A 23,029-nucleotide genomic window follows, 5' to 3' on the forward strand; every position below is an offset into this window, starting at 1 on the left:
AATTTCTTATAGAAATAAAGCCATTCTCCTAATAGTCAAAGAATATGAACAGGCAGTTTTCAGATGATGAAATTAAAATCATTTCTAGTCATACTAAAAAATGCTCTGAATCACTATTGATCACAGAAATGTAAATTAAGACAATTCTGATTTACCATTACATACCACTAAGGTTGGCAAAGATGACAGGAAAAGATAATGATGAATGTTGGAGGGGATGTGGGGAAAAGTGAGAAACTAATACATTGTTGGTGGAGTTGTGAACAGATCCAACCATCCTGGAGAGCAATATGGAACTATGCCCTAAGGACTATCCAAGTGTGCATGCCTTTTGATCCAGCAGTATGTCCTGTATCCCAAAGAAATCATAAAAAAGGGAAAAGGTCCCCCATGTGCAAAAATGTTTGTAGCAGGTCTTTTTGTAGTGGCTAGAAACTGGAAACTGAATGGATGCCCATTAGTTGGATAATGGCTGAATAAGTTATGGCATATGAATGTTATGAAATAATATTGTTCTGTAAGAAATCATCAGTAGTATGATTTCAGAGATGCCTGGAGAGACTTACATGAACTGATGTTCATGTGAAATGAGTAGAAACAGAAGAACTTTGTACACAGCAACAAGAACATATGTTATGATCAATTCTGATGGATAAAGCTCTTTTTCATTAGTGAGCTGATTCAGGAGAGAGTTCCAATGGTTTTGTGATGGAGAGTGCCAGTTGAATACAGAAAGAGGACTCTGGGGACTGAGTGTAGATCACAATATAGTATCTTCACTTTTTTGTTGTTGTCTGAATATTTTCTTTTTTCTTTCATGGGATGTTATAGTATCTTGTAAAATTTGGGATGCTATTGTACACTGCTATACATATATTTTATGCATTTCTGAGTTTCTAACTTTTTTCTGTCATCTTCATGTTGTCTGTAGCTCCCACATAACTCCACCCAATTCCCATTTAATTTCTTATGTTAAACCATGATTATTGAAACTGAAATGGGGAAAGTGATGATATGGAAGGGATAACTTGAGGTTAAATTTTCAGTGTGAACATTTAAACCCTGTTATTTATACCTTCTGAATCCAATTTTTCCTGTGCAAGAAGAGAACTGTTTGGTTCTGCACATATATATTGTATTTAGGATATTATGTAACCTATTTAACATGTAATGGATGGCTTGCCATCTGGGGGGAGGAGGTGAAAGGAGGGAGGGGAAAAATCGGAAAAGAAGTGAGTGCAAGAGATAATGTTATAAAAAATTACCCTGGCATGGGTTCTGTCAATAAAAAGTTATATATATATATATATGTATATATACATAATATATGTATATGTATATATACATATATATATATATATATATATACATAGTATAACAGATGGATAGCCTAAGTACTTTACTGATATCCATGAAATATTTAAAGAATCAGAGGATAGCTTATAGCATATTGAGCAAATTGTATATATATTTAAGGAAATATATGAATTAGAAGCCTACAGAATGAAAAAAGTGTGGCAGAGTATATTATCTGTCCTAATGGTAGATTATTTATATTTATGGCATCCTGAACTGATTTCAAAACTAAAATAAATTTGTTATTTTCATGCAAAAAAAAAAAAAAAAAAGAACATTTAAACCCTGTAAGTCAGCAAATGCTTCAGGTCAGGGTTTCATACTTTGATTGTATAAACAATAAAGTAATGAATAAAATGTTAATAATGCCAATTAAACTTAAAAGTGTGCCATATGTTTTTCTATCCTGGGAGATAGTTGTTATACATTTACCAGAACAACACTGATTCTTATCAATAAGGTTGTATGGATCTAAGTCTGCAAAGAATTGAAGCTGACTATCATCTAAAGCACATATTGAATAAAAAAGTGTCATGCTGAAAAATAAGGTAAAGAATGACATCAGAGAAACATGATCGGAAAAAAGAAAAGCCAATCACATAGCAAAAGAAGGAGTTGACTTAAAAGAAGCCTGAATTTTCCTTGTGATATTAAGTCAGTGTGAGCATGATCCCTAGCATGATGATGATTTTATGGGCTAATATGGACAAAAACGCACAGAAATAGATGTGAATAAGTTTTCATTTGTAACTTTATGATCAAATCAGAGATCTGTGGTATCAGAATACTGAAATATTTTGCCTTGATGTATAGATTGACCTTGAAATCATATTTACATTATTTTTCAATTATCATTTTACAAATATATTTATCCAACATCTACTTTATGCAAGAGGTTAGAGATAAAAAGAGAAAAATAATTGAAACAATCTTTATGTATTGGGAAAACAAGAAGCACATGCAGAAAAAAAATAAAGGAACAAATGGGAACATTGTTTTTTCTTTCTCTTTTCTATTAGCATGATTGAAAAAAACTGACCATAGTCCTTTTGAGCATTTAAGATATGCCCAGTCATTCCTTAAGAAGCATTACTGTCATTCTGCTATCCCTCCTCAGCTCCCTACTATTATACTTTTCCTGATTCAGAATTTCTAAAGTAAAGAAGCCACATATCCCTTGTAACCTTCTGTTAAGCTGAGTTTTGAGTGATTGTGTAAATATATTTTTCCAGAGACTTCCTGAAAAAAAAGAAACACATACACAGAGTCACACACAAATACATACAATTTATAGCTGAATCTCTATGATTATTTCTTCTTTAAATTCTTTGCACCAAGATTTCAATCTCTGGACATGAAGCTTGGATTTTCTGGTTTCATGGGATGGGCAGAATACTTTGTGAAAAAAATTAATATTAATTGAGATTATAGTCCCCTACTTCTAGGGCATTTTTTTTTTTATTTCAACAATTTCAGTTGGAATTTCCTCTCCTCTACTTCTCCTCCGCTCTCAACCAACTCACTTTTACTTCTTTTTGACAAGCTTCAGGCAGATTTAAAAGTTGAAAGCTAATATACTTAAACTTTATAATAATAAAAAAGAAAAATTGGCTTTCTGAAGAATGTACCCTTGAAGCATCTTGCTCAGCAGTGATCTCTTTGTTTCCTATTAAAATTTAGCAAGTTGGAAATCAAAGCTGGATTATAAAACTGGAGTACTTATATAAGAAGAGAAAAACTGAAAAACTGGGTAAATAACAAGAAATAGGCCCTGGAGAAAATGTTGGGTCATAGAACAACACAGGCAGTTAAGTGGTAGAATAGATAAGAATGTTGGGTCTAGATTAAGGAAAATTCATTTTTCTGAATTCAAATCTGAACTCAGACTCTATGTGCCTGTGGGCAAGTAATTTAGCCATATTTGCCTCAATTTCCTCATCTGTAAAATGAGGGGGAGAAGGAAATGACAAAACACTCTGATATAAACTGAGATCTTGGGGGGAAGAAGAGACTAGTCCTGGATAGAAATCTCAAACCCCTCTAGAAGGGGCCCTACCCTCCTAATCATAGGGGAAACTCCCAGATAAATAATCTAATTCAATTGGAAATCTTGGCCTGGGGCATGGTCAAGGCCCTCTATTGAGTTGAAAATTAGTCCCCTAACTTGGGGCAGCAAAGAAACTCAATAAAATGGAACACTGTGCCCAGACTTATGTAAAAGTCCGAACAGAATGTTACCCACTAATGAAAATATTTTCTTCTCACTTTTGTCACAAACTGTCACCGGTATTCATTGGGGTTTATGAATTCTTTCAGAAAGCCTGCGGACTGGACAGGGGACCCCATTGCTTTCAGGGTATCTCTCAACCCTCATTTCTCACACCTCAACATCTCCAGTATCTTTGCCAAGAAAACTCCGAAGAGGGCCAGGACTGAAATGACTAAATAAAAACAAGAATAACACAAGGAGACCACAAATAGGAAAGGAGATATTTTCCAAAACAACAAAATGCTAACACACTTATGGAATATATTGTTCCCGTTACAATTACCTTTGATGATCTACTATTAAAGCATAACCTTTATTTTTAGCTTTCACAGTTCAAGGGAGATAAAGAAATTGGAGAGGATCCACAGGAGAACTACCAAAATAATGAAGGGATAGAAATGTTCCTGTGAGAGAAGGTTAAAGGAGCTGGGATTATTTAGTTTGGAGAAGAGCCTGAGGGATTGATTTAATAATGACTTTCTTCTACGTGAAGTGATATTCTAAAGCAGTAGTAACCAGATGACCTTCAGACCAACTAAAGACAGGACAAGAGAAAATGGGCTGCAATTGCAGCAGAAATGATGCAGTCTAAGTGCTGGGAGAACTTTCAGGTTGGGAAGGGAGGCAGTGAAAACTATTTTTTCAGTAAATACTGCAAATGGTGAAATATGTGGTACAAATTAAAATGCCCCATGGATCTTTCTTTCTTCTTATTTACCTTTCATCTATTGTAAATCAGGGAATATAATTTTAATTTTCTAAGATTTCATGGTATTTATAGTAAAAAAAAATTCTTCTTAGAACTTACTCCCTAACACATCCTCTTTAACCCAGTGACATTGGCCTCTTTCCTGTTTCATGAACAAGATACCACTTCATTTCTTGGCCCTGGGCATTTTCTGTGACCATATCCCATACCTTCAATATTCTTCCTCTTCTGCTCTGACTAACTGACCACTCTGCCCTTCTTTAAATCCCGAATAAAATCCTACCCTCTACAATAAGCTTTCCCAAATAGTTCTTAATTCCATTGCCTTATAAACCTATTAGTATATATATATATATGCAAATATATATATATACACATACACAAATGCATATATATTAATATATGCATCTATTTATATATATGTATATGTATACATTAATATATACATCTATTAATTTCCTATTTATCTCTAGGCATTGATTATATATATTTATTTTGCATATTGTTTTGGGGTTGTAAATTCTTTGAGGCAAGGACTGTATTTTGCCTCTTTTTAGCAAAATGCTTGGTACATAAGAGGAACTTAAATGTTTATTGATTGGGGAAAAATCTTTATGTAATCCAACATTTTACAAATAAAGAATCAGAGTTATAACTAGGGTAATAAAAAATGGAGCTTCATGGTTGTTTAAATTTATGGCTATGACCAAAGAATGGAAATACATTCGTTTAGACCTAGTAATCAAACATAATTAGTTGAAAAAGAAAGCTACAGCTGATAGATCTTCTCTTCTCTGATGTGCAGAACCTAGATGAACTCCCCCATTTGCTCTGCCCATCTTCCTTTTTCCACCCCACACCATAGAAACCTTCTAGTTTTAGGGTTTCTATGCCATTTCCAGTGAATAGTGTCCAGGGATTTTAAACATATTCTTAACTGATTAAGTTTTTACAAATTATTTTGAAGACTTGTTTCCTGTGTGTGGCTCCCCTTGGTGAGGGAACCAAATGATGAGGTTAGTGGTAGGTTTGGGATTCAGGGAACCAAATGAAGAGGTTTGGCTCCCCTAAATTCCCCTAGGATTCAGCGCAAGGTAGGGAGTTGTGGGAACCCCCTTCTTTCTGGCAGCACAGAAGTCCTTCATAAAGGAATTTACAAACCCAAAAAGCTAGATTTATAAAAGAAGTTTATAATTGGCATCGGGAAGTCAGCCTTTGCTATGCATGAATAGAAAGACTGAATTCCTTGGTGGCAAGGTCCTGACAGAGGAGTAAAGTTTCTAGCAGAGAAATCCTGACATAGAGGTATAAAGTCTTGTTAGGGAAATGTGTGAAAAGATAAAGAGAGAGTAATGCTGAAAGAGAATGTCATTTAGTGGGTAGAGGATTGCTGCTATGCCAAGGAAAGAAAGAGACTCCTTGGCATGGCATATTAAGTCCTCTGCAAGTACTGAGCCCCCAAGTTGGTTCATTTTATAGCTAGAAACTGGGGGTTACTCTTGATGGGAGCTGGGTGCAGTTGGAGCAGGTATCAGAATAGAAAATCTTGGAATTGAATGAGTGTCTCTGGGCTAATTTTTACCTCAATAGAGAATTTAATCAGTAGTGAGTGTTATCAATGGGGGTAGTGCCCATCTTTCAGGATAACAAAATGAAGCTGTTTATCCTGTTTCCTTGGGGCAGGGTCTTTTACAGAGGTGAGGATTCAAAGAGACTTTTTCTCCTTGAAAGAGATTCAGAGAGAGAGTTTCGGGGTCCCCCCTTCTGTTTCAGGGTCCCCTCTTCACTGTCACTTGCCCATGCTGTGTTTCATGTTACTTGACAAAGGTGCATAAATTGCTAGTTGTAGCTCTGTCCAGACAGATTAAGTAATTTATCCAAGTAGCACAGTAATTGGTAGAACTACAATCTGAACCCCAGTCTGTTATGGGCCAGAACTTGAAACAAGGTGCTATGTCACTGGAATTGATAGACAATGCTTATGTACTTAGTTCACACCTTTAAGAGAGTTCATAATTAGCATTCACACCTTAAGAGAGTATATAAGGAGGAGCCCATAAAGGACAAGCCCACCAGAGACTTTGGGAGATTCACAAGTCAGAAGCCCACAATCCCACTCTTGGAAGATGAACCAGATTCATTCCAACTTCCACCTTGGTGCTGGCTGGAGGCTTTGGATTCAGAGGGAGCCAGAGGCAGAAGCTGAAAGAGACAAAAGACTAGCAGCAAGAGCTTTTGGAACCAAGGAGAGAGATAGGCCTCTAAGAAAGCTAACCAGGCCCCAGGAAGGACAAGACTTGGATGGAGAAAATAAAGGATCTGGACTTTAGCTCCTGGCTGCATTTGGGGTGATTATTACACTGAACTGAAACTAAGGCTGACTCCAGAAGCCCCCCAAGAAATCTGCTCCCAGAATGATTATATTTTAAAGAAGAACATTTCACCAGTCCTCTTTACATTGAGTGTTAATTTTCATTATGATATTAATCATATTTGTGTTCCAAATAAAAGGAAATATGAGAAATCAGCAACACAGCTTAAAGGTGGTACTGTTGACACCCCAATCTTTACATTCTTTTCTCTAGTACTAAAGAAGGCATGCAATCATTACGTTTTAGGGAACCATGAAATCCATGTCATTTAAGATAAAATCACGCCATAAAAAGTATCAATCCTGTGTCTGTCTTATGTTTATATCTGGAAAGATTTGACAAGCCAGGTGTGGAAGTACCAGAATATTTATTAACATAACTCACATTATTACGTAGTGCAAATGTTATCCCTATCTTGAGTGGCTGTGACTGATAGCAGATTCAAAACTGACTTCAGAGTCAGAAAGTAAGGTTTAAATCCTACCTCCTATTCAAACTGGTCTATGTCCTTGGGCCACACAGTGGCTCAATTCTCAGTGCTAAAGACGAATAGACTGTAGAATATAGAGAAGATGCCAGTCTGCATGGCTATAGGTTACTCTTTATCCAGAGAGCCTTTATTGATGAAATTACAGATTTTGGTCAAATCTATATTATAGATGGATAAACTGAGTCTTCGGAAGCAATCGGCATACTCTCTCTAGCTGTTTTATTTGGCCAAAGTCATAGAGCTTTTAAGTGGCACAAATTGTGATTTAATCCCAGTTTATCCAATCCAGCATTCTTTCCCCTATATTAAATTACTTCCTATTTATATAATTAATATAAGCAATCACATATCTAATGATTTAGTACTAGTTCTGCCTGAAAGCTAGCAGCAAAGTTCCCTTGATGGTCTCATGATCCAACAAATAAGATATCATAAACAGAATATGTTCTCTTCTGATATTTAGGGCAGAAATAGACTTTTAAAATGACCATTTGAAGGCAATGCTTTTCCTGTTCCTAACGATTACTGTTTTCTTAAAAACTCCAGGTTTGATTTCAATTTTCTAGTTGACTAAATATATCCAGGCATTTGTTATTCATCGTTATCACCAGAGATGAAGAGCTTTATGTGTTGTCTGTGATATCTTTAGAGAAGTAAAGTGAATGCCAAGAAATAACAGGGATGGAGAGAATAAACAGCAAAGGAGGAAAAAAATGGCCTTAAAATAAATTAGTTGGAAACTTGGGGGACATAGGAAAGATAGGAAAAGTTTATTTTTGCATATTAATTACACTGTTTTGAAGGAATTATAAGACCATTCATTCTCTTATCTCATTGTAGTCTTGGTTTTTTGTTTTTGTTTTTTTTTTTTTTCCCCTAGGACCTTTACTCTTACACCAGAAAAAAATGACCATAAAGTAATTTCACTTCCTATTTCACTCCATGGGAAAATGAGTCTTTATAATGGACTATTTCATCCTGTGTCTTAGCAGTGTCAGTGATTAAAACAAAGTTCTCCTCTATTAGAGAAATGAGGAGAGGCCAAGTAAATTAAAAGCTCAATGATAAGTTTTGTTTTTTTTTTTTGTTTGTTTGTTTGTTTGTTTGTTTTTTTTTCCCTTCCTCACCTCTTTACCTGAGACAAATACACTTCAATGGGAAAAGAAAAGAGACAGAGGAGACATCATTGGTTAGGACCATCCAATCACATATCAGTTACTGAGAGGGCTGAGAGAGGAAGGAGAATCTGAGGAGATGGGCATCATAGGAACTGCTGACCTAAAAGGAGTAAGAGAGCAGACTGACAGAAGGTTGTTGTGGGAAAATGTTTCTTCTACTGTATGTATATTAACTTTGATTTTTGTATTCTAAGGAACATGACTGATATATGCTAGTGAAAGTCACATAACACACCTTTTTCTAATACCCTCTGGAATATACTCAACTTTCTTTTATCTATGCATGGAGCTCTTTTTAAATACAAAAACCAAAACAAACAAACAAAAAAAAAACTTACAGAAATGTGAGACATTAGACCTTTCTGTGATCATATAGGCAGAAGCACAATTCCCAAGAGAAGCTTGTTCATTTTGTTGAGTTATTGGGAAAAGTCTCAAGAAAGAAAGGATTTCTGAAAAGAAGAGGGAAAATTAAACACATTGGTAGATCACTTAGATCTAGAGCAGATAAGGATTTTAGAGATTATTTATCATAAATCTCTTCTTTAGCAGATGGAGAAAGAAATTTAGGAAGGTTCAGTGACTGCTGAGAATCCAGAGGTAACAGAAGAAACAGATCTGGGGTTTAAACTTGTAGCCTTTTTAATTTAGACCAGGTATCCTTTCTGTAATTTGCTTTCCATAAAAACCTGGGGCAATTTTATAGAGGGGTAGCTCTATTCTTTATACAATCTAGGTGAAGGGAAATAGGATTCATCTAATTTATTGCTTAGTACAATAAATGCCTTAAGCAAATTCTTCAAAAATAGAAGCAGGCTTTCCTGAAAATCCATGGAGAGAGAAAGACTTGTTAATGGCAGACCAAGGTCTCCCTGAGTTTCAGGCATGCATGAAAGTTGATCTCAACACCGTATTTGACCTCCAAAAGCTGGGTTGTAACCAGCATTTGCATTGAACTATGTAGTAATGATATTTCAATGCTGCTTTTCTGAACAATTTGTATGAATTCATGTTAAATCTCTTATAAATTCCATGAAGTAACTTAGGATAGAGCCAGAATTTCTCTGAGAGTGTTCTAAAGTTTATGGTTTCCAAAGGTGTTCTAGTAGTTGTTTCTAAACGATATTATTACCACCAAAAAAGTGCACATTGTTGTTTCTAAACGATATTATTACCACCAAAAAAGTGCACATTTTTTTAAAGTACATTTTATTGATGTATTTTGATTTTGCCTTGTCATTTACTACACTCTTCCAGATTGAAACCTCCCTTATGACAAAAAGAAATAATCAAAATCATCATTATATAATGCCAGAATTTTATATTTTAGTAATTGCCCACCACTATTTTGAGGGAGGAAGGAAAAGGCAATTTTTTTTTTGTTATCTTTTTTCTGGGATTTTTGCTAATTTTTCTATTACCCAGAATCCAACATGATTATTTCATTGACATAACTTTAATCATTGTATTTATATTCTTTTTGTTTCTGCTGAATCTATTTTATATTATAATGATGAGGTCATTTCCAATCAGGAAATCAAATGATGCAGTTAGTGGCAGTGCAGAGAGTTGTGGGAACCCCTCTTTGGTAGGCGCAGATTCAATGTGAAAGAATTCATGAACCCGAAAAGTTGACTGGCAAAAGGAAATTTATTGGCACCAGGAAGTCAGCTTTTGCTAGGAGACCGACTTCTTCAGTGGCAAGGTCTTGACAGAGAGATAAAGATTCTAGCAGAGAAATCTGAGCAAAGACATAAAGAGGGGTTAATGCTGAGAAGAGAATGTCTTCTCAGCAGGCAAGGGTCCTAGTAGGCAGCTGTGCCAAAGGGAGAGAGGTCCCTTGGCATGGCATGATTCCTACTTTAGTTCTCTGCAAAGAAATGAATTTAAAATTACCTTTTTATAAGAGATCAATTGAATGTAATTCCTTCAATGTTGTCACTGCCCCCAGACCAAGATTTCCAGTAGAATGAGACCACTTAAGTTTGAGCTAAATAGGAGTGGTCCTACAACTCAATAGAGGGTATAGCTAGTCAATAGAAATATCAAGTCCAGATGTCCCAGGTGAGTGAGACTACTTAAGTTTGAGCTAAGTAGGGAGTAGTCCTGGACTAATCTTAATGAAACCACTTATCTCTGAATGGTGCATCTCTTTCAGAGGAGAGTTTCTCAAGACATCAAGGAGAGTTTCTCTCCTCCCCTCCCCCCCAAAGGACAGTTTCAGGGTTCCCTCCACCAATTGCAAATAATACTTCCTATATTCCTCCGAATTCCTTATAAACATCATTTTTTGAGTGTACAGTAATATTCCATTATTTTTGTATTCCAGTGAGCACTCTTTCCATAATATGTATTTTTTTCTAGCATTACCAAGGGAGCCTGGCAACAACAGATAGGACCTCTCAGCTGTAAGATGATGTTCTCATACCTGTTTAGGCTTTTTTGGAATTAAATCTCTTTCCAATTCCAAAATATGAGAAAGTAAGCCTAGAAAGGCAATTCTTATTCCACAACACATAAATGTTTGATTCCTGACTTTTTATTAGCATAAAAAGTTTTTTGTGTGAAAATGGATTTTTCCTTCCTGAAAGCAATGCACAGCAGACCCCCAATTCTACTTAACAAAAAGGTAGCCCACTTTACCCATTTGAGTATAACACAGATAGATGGCTGTCAGATAGGACAGAAATCAATAGGATATTATGATCCAAAGATCAGTAGGGCCCATAACAGGAAAAAAGATAGTCCTCTTCTCCTTTGTTTTTAAAGGGGAGACAGATAAAAAGATCAAAAAGTTCAAGTACTAGAATTGTAATGCTGGAGAAAGTGAGTAAGATAGAGATTAGAGAACAATTTAATAGTTTATTAAATGGAGAGATTTACTGGGATCAAATGGATCCATGTTTGGTTCCAGGGCTGAATGAGACTATATCGTCTCCAAGAATCCAGCCACAAAATGTCAGATACAAGAGTCTTTTATAGGGTAACAAGAACAAGACATAATGAGGGAGGTACCTGAGATGGGGATGACCTAATGGGGGAGGTATCTAGGATGACATAATGGAGGGAGGCACTTAAGATGACATAATGGGAACTAATGGAGAGGCTCCTGATATTCTAATGATGTCTAAAATGGATAAAGACCTTTATCCTATCAAACATTAAGAGGGAATGGTTATATCCTGAGGCAGAGTAACTAAACAGGACAATTAGGGAAACTGGGTCAGGACATTAAGAGAACTGTGGCACAATCGAATCCCAGAGTCATACATACATGGGTCAATGGCAATATCAACTGCAGCAACAACAGAGTTGTTGGAAACATCAGCTAGCTTGCCAGCCATATTTTGTCCTCTCTTCCTCTTCATATAGAGATAGAACATCTTCTCTTGAGCTTGTCCCCAGTTAACATGAGGATCTGTTATCAAGATTTAAGTTATTTGGTTTAGGAGGAAGAATGTAGGATTCAGAACAGCTCTCTTAATTTCTAGGCACTATCTTTTTTGCTGCCTTTCTTGTTAGTGCTATAACAGCACAGGAAAGACTCTTGACTACTCTTTTAAAATTTTATTTTTTTTAAAACATTTCCATAACACAGTATAATAAAATAATCGCATATGAAACTACAAATCTGTTTTATATAACTTGCTATTACTTTTAAAATTATAAGGCTATAATGTAAATTTCTTTTTTCTTTTCTTTTTTTTTCTTAACTATTCTTTAGCACTTGAATTTTTTTTTTTTTTTTTTTTTTTTTTTTTGCATTCAGATCTCCCCTCCTTTAGGAAGTGGGAAAGCGTGACTTTACTAGGAGAGTGATAGCACTCAAAGATCCTTAGTTAGAATATTAATACATTCCATCTCATCTTGTAGGTATCCATCTTAGCTGTACCACAACTCCTTTAGTAGAGGGGATTATAAAAGTAAAGAGGGATGTGAAAATAGTATATAAAGTATATGGTAGATATGAGTAGGTTATGATATACTACTAATAAAATAATAATAATGATAATAATATTAATATTTATGTAGCACTTACTTTATTCAGGCACTATACTGTTTTACAACTATTATTTCATCTGATCCTCACAACTCTGAAAGTAGATGCTATTATTATTCCTATTTTGCAGAAGAAGAAACTGAGGCAAACATCAAATGACTTATTCAGGGACACATAGATAGTATATGTATGAAGCTGGATTCAAAATCAAGTGTTCTTGACTTCAGGCCTGACACTGTTTTCACTACATCACTAATATGCCCCATCACATAAGAAATAATAATAATAATAATAATAGCTAACATTTATATAGTCTTTAATATGTATAGGCACTGTACTACTGCTTTATAAATATTCTCCTACTTCCTCTTCACAAAAACCCTGGGAATTAGATGCTATTATCCTTTTACAGCTGAGGAAGTTAGGGAGGATCACTTACTAGCTAAGTGTTTGAGGTCATCTAGATTGCTGGAGAGATGTAGGTTCAGAAAAAGAGATGGACCTTTATTTATATATTGAGAAAAAGAGACAACTGAAGAATAGTCAGCAAATTTTTATTTTACCTCTGCATAATTTCAAGAGGTACGGAAGAAAACCTGTAGCATATTGTGAACTACCAATAGAAGATTTTTGGGAAGACAAGAATGAGACACACAAAAAATGAAAGGGGTTCTGGTTACATAATTGCAAGGGATAACCATATTAGTAAATTCATTGAGCCATCAAAATATTAAAGAAGCGAAAGGAGTTCTGGACAAGGAGCTTTGGCTTCACATCTCTGATATGATGTTTATAATCTGTGGGACTGCAGACAAGAATTCTCTCACCTTCAGTTTCCAGGTTTACACCACCTGCTTCTCAGGGATATTTTAAAGAAGGCATATTTAAAATCTCAAAGTACTAAAGATTGTGATGGAATGTAGTACAACAAGGTGAAACTTTTTTTTCTCCCTAATACACGTGTAGCATACCTTTCAATTCCTCCTATTGAAAAATTTTCATCTCATTGGATATTGGGAATTTAAAATTTCTCTGACTATTCCCCTGGAGGAATTTTGCATTTTATTCCATTTGAATGGGAGTATAGGTGAAAGATATTTAGTGAATTTGATCCAAGTTACTTTCTGCACTTGCCCCCCAAGGAGTTTAATGCAGATTAGAAGATACCACAGTAGGAAATGCAAGTGTAGAATTGGAGAAGGAATACAAGAAGATGAGAAACATCTTTTCCAGATTTATAAACTTACATTCATTTTTGCTCTCAAAATGTTTTGACATCTTGGTAACAGCATGGGAATAAATGAAAACTGTCCAAATTTCATACAACTAACAGTTTTCTCAGAAATTTTCCATGGGTCTTATCGACCTTGACAAAATATTAGGGATCATATCTTCGCTGTTAGCGTTTTTAAGATAACATGATGATGACTATGATGAGATGATGATCAATACCTACCATGTGGCATTGTGAAAAATACAGAGATTATTTATTTTTAAACAGGTTAGGGAGATATTTCTCTGTTTAGCTTTTTAATAAAATAGTCTGAATTTTTCATTACCTCATCCTCTTCAATAAAGAATAATTCATGGCAAACAATTAGGATTTATATAGCAGGGAGAGAGAACTATAAGGCTGTTACACAATGGAGGTTAGAATCTGCTACATACAAATACAGCTCTCAGTAAGCAGTGAGGTGGAAACTTATACAGAAAGTTGAATAATGGATTGAGAATCAGAAGAAACCAATTCATTTTTTAAAGCTTCTTGGCATTATATGAAACTAAAATTGAGACAGGGATAATAGAAAAGAGAAAAGGCTTTGATGGAGGCTGATTTAAAAGTGGAGGAAGGAACTCAGAAGACCTGAACCAAATTTGACCATCTGTCTTTTCTCACCATGTAAATCACCTTTTAAAAATGACTTTGATTATATACTCAAAGTAGGTCCTTCTCATTTAAATAATGTGTATGTGTGACAAAGTGGATGGGTTGTTTTTAACAAACAAAAATCCTTCCATCATTCATTTGGCAAGGAATGTTTCATTCTGTTTTTAATCACTTACTTTGAGCTCATTCATTTATTAATGAAAAATGTATTTAGCACCTGTTAGTATGCAGAGCAATTCATTAGGTCCTCTGAGGGAGTGAGGAAAAGACAGTTTCTCAGAATCACAGAATCTAAGATTGGAAGGGGATTTAGACATCTGTATAATCTAGCCCCCATGTTTTACAAATGAAGAGACTAAGAAGGGAAGTGAATTTACACAGACAACAATTAAATTGCTAGGATAATGAGAAATAGTGAATAGGATACTGAACTTGGAATCATTAGGACTTGAGTTTAGATCCCACCTGACACTTAATAGTTCTCACCTGGTGGAGCTCTTTACTTCATTTGCCTTTAGTTTCTTTTTTAAAATGAAGGAATTGAACTCTGAGGCCTCTGGGTCCCTTCTAACTCTCAGTGTATGATCCTCTGATTTGAATTCAAGTCTTCCAAATCAGATAAATCGAGATTAAAGCTACAATCCCTTTCCTTGAGCAGTATAAACTCTAGCCTGACAAATCCCTTTATATCTGTGTAACTATGTATTTATCTACATTTCTATTTTTGTATCTATCTATCTATCTATCTATCTGTCTGTAGAAATAGTAGTGAACAATTCCTAGGCAACATAGGATCAAGTACGTGTACAGATTCTATACCTTTAAGGTCTGGGGAAACCAGCACATCTAAGGAGATTATTGTGTAATGTGATTTGTCACTAAGTCAATTTATCTTGGAGTACCCTACTTTCTTTAAGATAAATTTATCTTTGCAAAGTCAGAAGTTAAAACTAGTATGCAAGGAGGTGGAATCAATGTCAAAAGTATAGCTTTATACTTTATTATTGGTTGAATTTAATTCTCCTCTCTCCAACCATCTCTTAAATTAACTCATCTTTGATTTGGACCCTCAAACAGGGCATAGACAACATGTGGTTACAGTAGAACAATCTAATAATCACATAGTAACCCTTAGTGTATTCCTTGTCAGTATTCTTCTAAGTCAGTTCACAAAAGTATACTGTTTGAATCCTAGCTCTGTCCTTTACTAACCAGTGTATCACTGGGTAAGTCACTCGGGGGTTCAGTTTCCTTAACCCACAAAAATGGCTTTTGGGGGGACTCTTCTAGATTACAATTTTGCAATTTTATGACTAGGTAGAATCTAAAGCTTTTTCCAACTCTAAATTTTTGATCATGATTGCTTCTGTAGGTGGAAAAGAAATTTTGTTTGGCTTCCTCCTTGAATCAAGGAGAATCTTTTACATAAAATCTTCATACTTTGGGACCATGAATTGTGACAAAGAAATGAAGGAAGGTGGGTGGTAGTGGGAAGAGTAGAGCAGGGTTTATAAGAAGGAGGTTACTTTAATTGGTAAGAATGATCTTTATGCTTCAGGTCTGATTAGAGTTCTGACCTTGATTCATGTTCTTTCTATGTGCTATTGGCAGCAGCCTGCCTTCTCAAATAGAAATTATTTTGTTAAGTATATTTACTGCATAGAACTTTAGCAAAGGGCTGAAAATAGGTCCTCAAAGGACAAGTATATAAGAAAGTTGTTGTTGCTGTTTGGTGTACTATGACATCAGGGATCCCATGATGTACAAGTGAATTGGATTTCTGTGAGGGAGAACTGTACAAGGTCATCTGTCTCACTTTCCCCTTCAGAACTATCTGGTTCCAAAATGACTGGAGATGGCCCTGGATGAAATCAGAGGCCTTGGCCTTTTTTGTTTAATTTAATTTAATTTATTTATTTATTGTAATACACACTGTTTTATGAATCATATTGGGAGAGAAAAATCAGAACACAAGGAAAAACCTTGAGAGAGAAAAAACAAACAAAATAAGTGAACATAAAACAACACATAGTGTTGATTTACATACAATCTCCATTGTTTTTTTTTTTTTTTTTCTTGGATGAAGATGGCATTTTCTGTCCTAAATTTATTGTGATTGCCTTGGATCACTGAACCCCTGAGAAAAACCAAGTCTTTCATAGTTTCTTACTGTTCTTACTGTTACTGTGTACAATGTATTTCTGGTTCTGTTTGTTTTATTCAGTATCTGTTCATATGAATCTTTCCAGACCTTTCTGAAATCAGCTTGTTCATCATTTTTTATAGAATAATATTCCATTACCTTCATATACCATGATTTATTCAGTCATTCTTTCCCCAATGGATGAGCATTTACTCATTTTCCAATTCTTTGCTACCCCAAAAAGAGCTGCTAAAAACATTTTTACACATGTGGATCCTGTTCTCTCCTTTATGATTTCCTTGGGATACAGATCAAGTAATAGCACTGCTGTGTCAAAGGGTATTCACAGTTTGATAGCCCTTTGGGAATGGTTCCAAATTGCTATTCAAGATGTTTGGATCACTTCACAACAACACTAACAAGCCATTAGTGTCCCAGTTTTCCTCGCATCCCCTCCAATGTTTATCATTATCTTTTCCTGTCATATTAGCCAATCTGAGAGGTGTGAAGTGGTACCTCAGTTGTTTTAATTTGCATTTCTCTGATCAATAGTGGTTCTTATGACTATAGATTTCTTTAATTTAATAGTCTGAAAACTGGCTATTCGTATTCTTTGACCGTTTATCAAATGGGGAGCGACTTGTATTCTTATAAATTTAACACAATTCTTTATGTTTTAGAAATGAGACTTTATCAGAAACACTGGCTATACATTTTTTTTCAGCTTTGTACTTCCCTTTTAATCTTGTTTCTGTTGATTTTGTTTGTGAAAAAACTTTTTAATTTAAACCAATCAAAGTTGTCCATTCTGCATTTCATAATGTTCTCTAGTGCTTCGTAAATTCTTCCCTTCTCCAAAGATCCGATGGGCAAATTATCCTGTGTTTTCCTAATTTGCTTATGTTATCATCCTTTATGCCCATATCATTTACTCATTTTGACCTTATTTTGGTATGTGACCTTAGCCTTTTTAAGCTAAGGTCTTCAAGAGATCTCAATTTAGACTGAGGTGGTACCCATTCAATTTCACATAGTCCAAAAAAATCTCAGATTGATTGATTCATTCAGGCATATATTTATCTATCCATTTATTTGTTTGCTTGTTTATTTATAAGGAAATGGAGGAAGTAGTCACCACTCATGGTTCAAAAGGAAGCATGATCAATATATCTTCCCTCCATCCTCTACAAAAGGCTTTTTTCTTGCCAAAAGTTTGGAATAGTAGGCCACTCTAATTAAGAATTAGATAGCAGTCCAGGCTAGAAGTGTATTGGTCTGCTTCCTTAAATATTATTTGTCCAGAGAATATAATTGCTTTATATCTTATTAAGATATATTATCTTATTTTTAATTTCTTTGTTATTTTTGTGGGATGAGGATGACCCCAAGTACTATATGTAAGATTTTACCCCTTTTCCACCTAATGCCAATTCTATAGTAAATGTACATAGGAACAAGGAAAGAAACATATTTATGTAAATTACAGCAAAACAGAAAATCTGAGAAGGTATACATAAGAGAATATGTACTATAGAATTATGGAGCTCTCCTATTTGAAGAGGGTTAGCTCACCCAAGAGTAAATGTCCTTGATCCCATCCAAGGAGAAACAATTTTGCAGGCGTCCTCAAGCTTTTTAAATAGGGGGGCATTTCACTGTCCCTCAGACTGTTGGAAGGCCAGACTATAGTTAAAACAAAAACTTTGTTTTGTGGGCCTTTAAATATGGAAACTTCATAGCCCTGGGTGAAGGGGATAATCGTCCTCAGCTGCCCAATCTGGCCCAGGGGCTGTAGTTTGAGGACCCCTGCTAGAGTATCAAGCTGAGAATAGGGAAATGATGATGATTCTGTACTCTTTTCATGTCTTCCCAATTTCTTTTCCTTAATCAACCTTAATTATGCTTACCTTTTTTCCTCTTCTCAGTTGAATCAAGAAACCAATTTGGTGCTGCACTTGTAGAATACTCTTTTTTTGGAGTGTTTTCAAGGGGAACTGTTTCTTGAAGAATCTCCAAAAGAGGAACTGGTGAAGACTGAATCTCTCTCACTTCTCACCAATTCTATTCCTACCCAAATACACAGCCAGGGCAGGGGATTTATCTCTACCAGTAAGGAGAGAGGCCCATACCAATGGGCATTGAGATAGAAGTTACAAATCTAACTAATTTTAGAGAGGCTCATTTTAGAAGTCTGATCATCAGCTTAGCCACATACCAATGAGGACCATTTCAGGGGGAGAGAAGCATGAAAGACATTGGGTTTGGGAAGAGTGGATATAAGCACTAATTCAGTCAAGGATCTTTTGAACTATTGTATGTAGGGTCTGTTTTATATAATGTTAACCTTCTTTTATTTGTCTAAGATTCATCTCACAACTAGAAAAAGTTTTTTCAAATTAAAAATGGACAGAATTATTTCAAAATAATTTGACAGCTTCAAGCTGTCAAAATAGTAGAAAAATGGTTACATGTTACTATCTGTTCTCATTTGAAATGCACCATGTATACTTGGAAATTACCATAAAGAGGGCATGTAATAGTCATTCAGCAATTTCACAATGATGGGTTTTCACTGTGCCAGGAAAAAAAAAATAATAGACAGAAATGGGTAATAGCAATTTGTGGTTAGAGATTACCTTTCAGGGATTATATTACTATTAGGTCAAGAAAGTTGAGATAGACTTGCTTTTTTCTTTGGAATTCTTGAAATATTCAAGTTTATGAGATAATTTGAGAGCATTATCCACCATTAAGACACTAGGAACTAATTCAGACATAGAATCTTTGAAAGTCAGATGGAAAACTTGTCAAAGAATGTGTTTTGGAGTGTGTGTGTGTGTGTGTGTAGGTGGGTGTGTTTGTGTGTGTGTGAATATAACAATAATCCCTGTGCGAAGATCATTGACATTAATGTTATTAAATATTCAGGCAAATGACCCCACAGTGTATTTTCAAGACTTTAAACTATACAAGTGCTTATGGAGCAAATTATTTAGTAAATTAGTTTGAAGCTCAGAAAATAAAATATGCCCCTGAACATTAGACAGACTGAAAGATAGCTGACTAGATCCTTAGTTATTGAATCAATCACAAACAAAAACATTTTTGTCCTTGGAATAGTGAAATGAAAATCCCAATTATCAGGAGTTTGGAATAATAGCCTGGGGAAACATAAGGTTTAGAAACAGTATTTTTAAATTTTTTTGTATCAGTGACACTGTTCCTCTCTACTGTTTGTTGGAGGGATGGGGGAGCATCTTGATGATCCTGACATTAGTTTTAGAGAAGAATTGTATCATTCTATGGAAAAACTTAGTCTTTGAAGTTCCTAATAAGCTTTTTTGTTTTATTATGCCCTTAATAAGTATCTACAAAACCAGACATTTGAATATATAAAAAGAGAATTGTATATGAAATAATCCTCTGACTTGTTAGATATAATTTATTTAAAAAGATACATTAAATTTAATATAGCAGTAACAATATTCCTGTTTGTTTCCCCTTCTGAAATTTTTTTTTCTGTATTTTTGGTATTTCATTGATTATCTTTTCTTTTTTGGGGGGGGAGGGGAGAAATCATTGCTTTGTTTATTTTAATGGGAAACAGAAGATAACTAGTACATGACACAGAAGCTCAAAAATACATCATCATCATCAAGCTATGCTAAGGATATTGCAAGAGATTACCTCAGGAAAAATCTGTTCAAACTTCATTTTCCTACTCAGCATCATAGAGTCAAAAAAAATTCAAAGTTGGTTCTTTAAATAGTTAAGTTTATGTTAGGCCAAAGTATTCTTGAGAAACAAGGATACAGATGCCTACCCCTTCTTAGGATCAATTACCAAGATTTACAAAGGGATATAAAAAGAATAAAACAAAACAAAATAAAGCTAACACTGTTATTAAAATTTTCCTTTTAATATGTCATGAGTTACCTTGGTTGTTTGTCTGTCTTCCAAAGTTTTATATCTTACCAGTTTTCATTTCCCAACCTTTCCAAAAGGCTTTATCCTTTTTGTTCTAATAGAAGAAAGTTGCTGGAGACAATTCTATGCATTTTTTCCTTTTTCTTTTTTTTTTAAAGAAAGCAATACATTGTCTTGAGTTGGGCACATGCTCCTGTTTGAGAAAGGGGGAAACGTATAAAAGCATCTGGAAACTAGTTTTGAATATTTCCTTCAATTTTATGGATCGGCTTTTTAATCAGTACCAAAAAAGGTAGCAATTGGAACTCGGGGAGAGGAGAGAGAAGGGAGAGGGAATGCTACATTTCTCCATTGGTCTTAAAAGTGCTCAGATCACGATGGAATACATTAAAAGCAAACATGCAATGGTTATTTTAAAACTTTTACTGCAACATAACATTTAAGTAAACAGTAATTAAGTTTTTACTATTTTTTCACCAAAGGGGAAAAAAATCGTCAACAGGAAAATAACTTTGTCTGTATGTGTACAACTTCTTAAATCATATTAAAAGGGATCTCACATTCAATGATCAAGGAATTTAAAAATGGCAGTAGTGATTTTCATCAGAAAGGATTTTCCCCTGCCCTCCAGCAAATAATATGAAAAAAATGGCTTTCTTACACTAATTTCATACATATCTGAAGCAGCAAAAATAACTACTTATACTTTGGCATCTATGTTTACAGTTGCTCCAAAAATCTTTTGAATTTCACCAAGCCATTATCCAGTGTTGCCATGAAATAGAGATTGTAGATTCTAGGTAGCAAACTCTCTAAATGAATGTTAAGTCAAAAGAAACAAGAAACAGGGCATTATGTGAAATTCCTGGATCTAGTACACTAATAAGAGTGAAAATCTAGAAAAAAAATTTGTAGTTTTATAAGAAAGAATTAAATACCTGCAAAAGCTGGTTTCTGATTATATAGTATTTCATAATGTGTGGATTTTCTGCATTTGTTAATTTAAAGCAGACATGCACTGTATTTATTCCTGCCCTATTTCCTACATCCCTTCCTAGGTCATTCTCAACCATTTACTACCTTGTCTCAAGTATTATGGATATGAGCCCAAATCAGACAATCCAGTGAACAAAAGTAGTGTAATGCACTGATGTGAAGTATGAGTTTAAAAAAAAAAAATCTTCATCAAAGTTCTACTGTAGGAAAAAATTGGCAGCCAAATTTTCATTCTTCTCACAAGCAAAATAAGTCTGTATTATAAGTCCTTCAGGGAATCCTAATGCCTTTAACTTTTCTATAGCTCCTTATTTCCTGAGGTATTACTTGAATGTATTTCATGTGACAACTTCCAGCTCTAGCTATTCTCCACTGCCACCCAAACTGGTTCATCTAGCATTTGAATGAAATATTCTTCATGTTAGCTGATTTGCTGCAGTAACAGTGGATTTTCTCATCCTATTTTCTGTAACAAAGCTGGCAGAAGAGAAGGATTCTGTCGAGTCTGTCTTATCTGCTAGAGCTGGTTCCATAAAAATTCAAGTGGATGTCCTCCAAAAGTAGTAATAAGTAGTAGTTGTTGCTGTTGTTGTGACTACAGCCACTGCCACTGCTGAAGACTGAGCAGCCCTTGTGCTGGCAGCTTGTTGGGATGGGGGGGATCCACTACAGTCTGACTTTGTCTATCTCCTGGGATATCCATTAAAAGATATTCCACTGCTCTATCAGGGTTGTTGAAATTGGCTCTCAGTGCTGCAATTACTTGCTCTCGCTCATAGCCTATTAACTGTGGTGACTCAGTCAACATGTTTTCATAGGATTGGACTGTGACAAGATTATTTGTGAATTAAAAAAAAATAAATAAAAGCCTCAAAAAAAAAAAAAAAAGCATACTTGTGAGTGCTGGACTAATACCAACAGAAACTTTTACTGTTTCTCTTCCTACTGGTACTCCCACAATCTGCTGCAGCTGGTATTGAAGTGTCAGATATAGGTGTAGGTGTGGGAGCCAAGGCAGGGGAAGGAACTGGGACTTGAAGCACAGATGCTGCTGAAGATGAACTAATGCAGCAGTTGTAGCAGGATTTGATTGTTGAATTGTAGTTAGTGATGATGTTGACTTAGCTGCTGCTTTGGGTTTTGTCATCATAATCATCACAAAGTTCTCATCCATTTTATACTGTTTGAGAGCAGTATTATCTTTGAGGATTTTGCCAGCATAAATTAATTTTTGGCCTGCTATTGGAAAGGCATCCTTTCCCTTTTCAGATTCAATCTTCTTTTTCAGTGCTCTAATTGTCTCCTCAGGGTCTATGTTGATCTTGAAGGTCTGTTGCTGGAGGATCTTCAAAGTGATGTCTGTTGTTGCCACTGCTCCCAGATGCCATGGTTGCTATAGGTCAGTCCTCTTGTGCCCCATGGGAGGGAGGTCGCGATGGCTGGTGGGGTTAGTGATATTTCCCCAGAGAGGGGCCTCTTCCCCTGGCCTGGGTCTCTGCCACTCCCGTTGTTGTTGCTTTCCTCCGGTGTGATCAGCTGCCATCGTTTTCTCCCCAAGGAGTCCCCAGTGGGAAGTCCATCCTCAGAAGTTGCAGCAGGTCTGGGAGGCAGTGAGTGAATCTGCCAGTTCATTAGGGCCTTGCCACCACCATCATGACTCCTGATTATTTTTCTTTCTTGTTTTTTTATCACTATTACAAT

General features: G+C 35.3%; 1 pseudogene; it reads right to left on the bottom strand.

Annotated features, from left to right (window-relative positions):
• Positions 1-21,444: 21,444 nt before the first annotated feature.
• Positions 21,445-22,716, bottom strand: LOC127561482 (UV excision repair protein RAD23 homolog B-like; annotated as a pseudogene).
• Between the last annotated feature and the right edge of the window lie 313 nt (positions 22,717-23,029).

Source organism: Antechinus flavipes, chromosome 4 (assembly GCF_016432865.1).
Source record: "Antechinus flavipes isolate AdamAnt ecotype Samford, QLD, Australia chromosome 4, AdamAnt_v2, whole genome shotgun sequence".
NCBI lineage: Eukaryota > Metazoa > Chordata > Mammalia > Dasyuromorphia > Dasyuridae > Antechinus > Antechinus flavipes.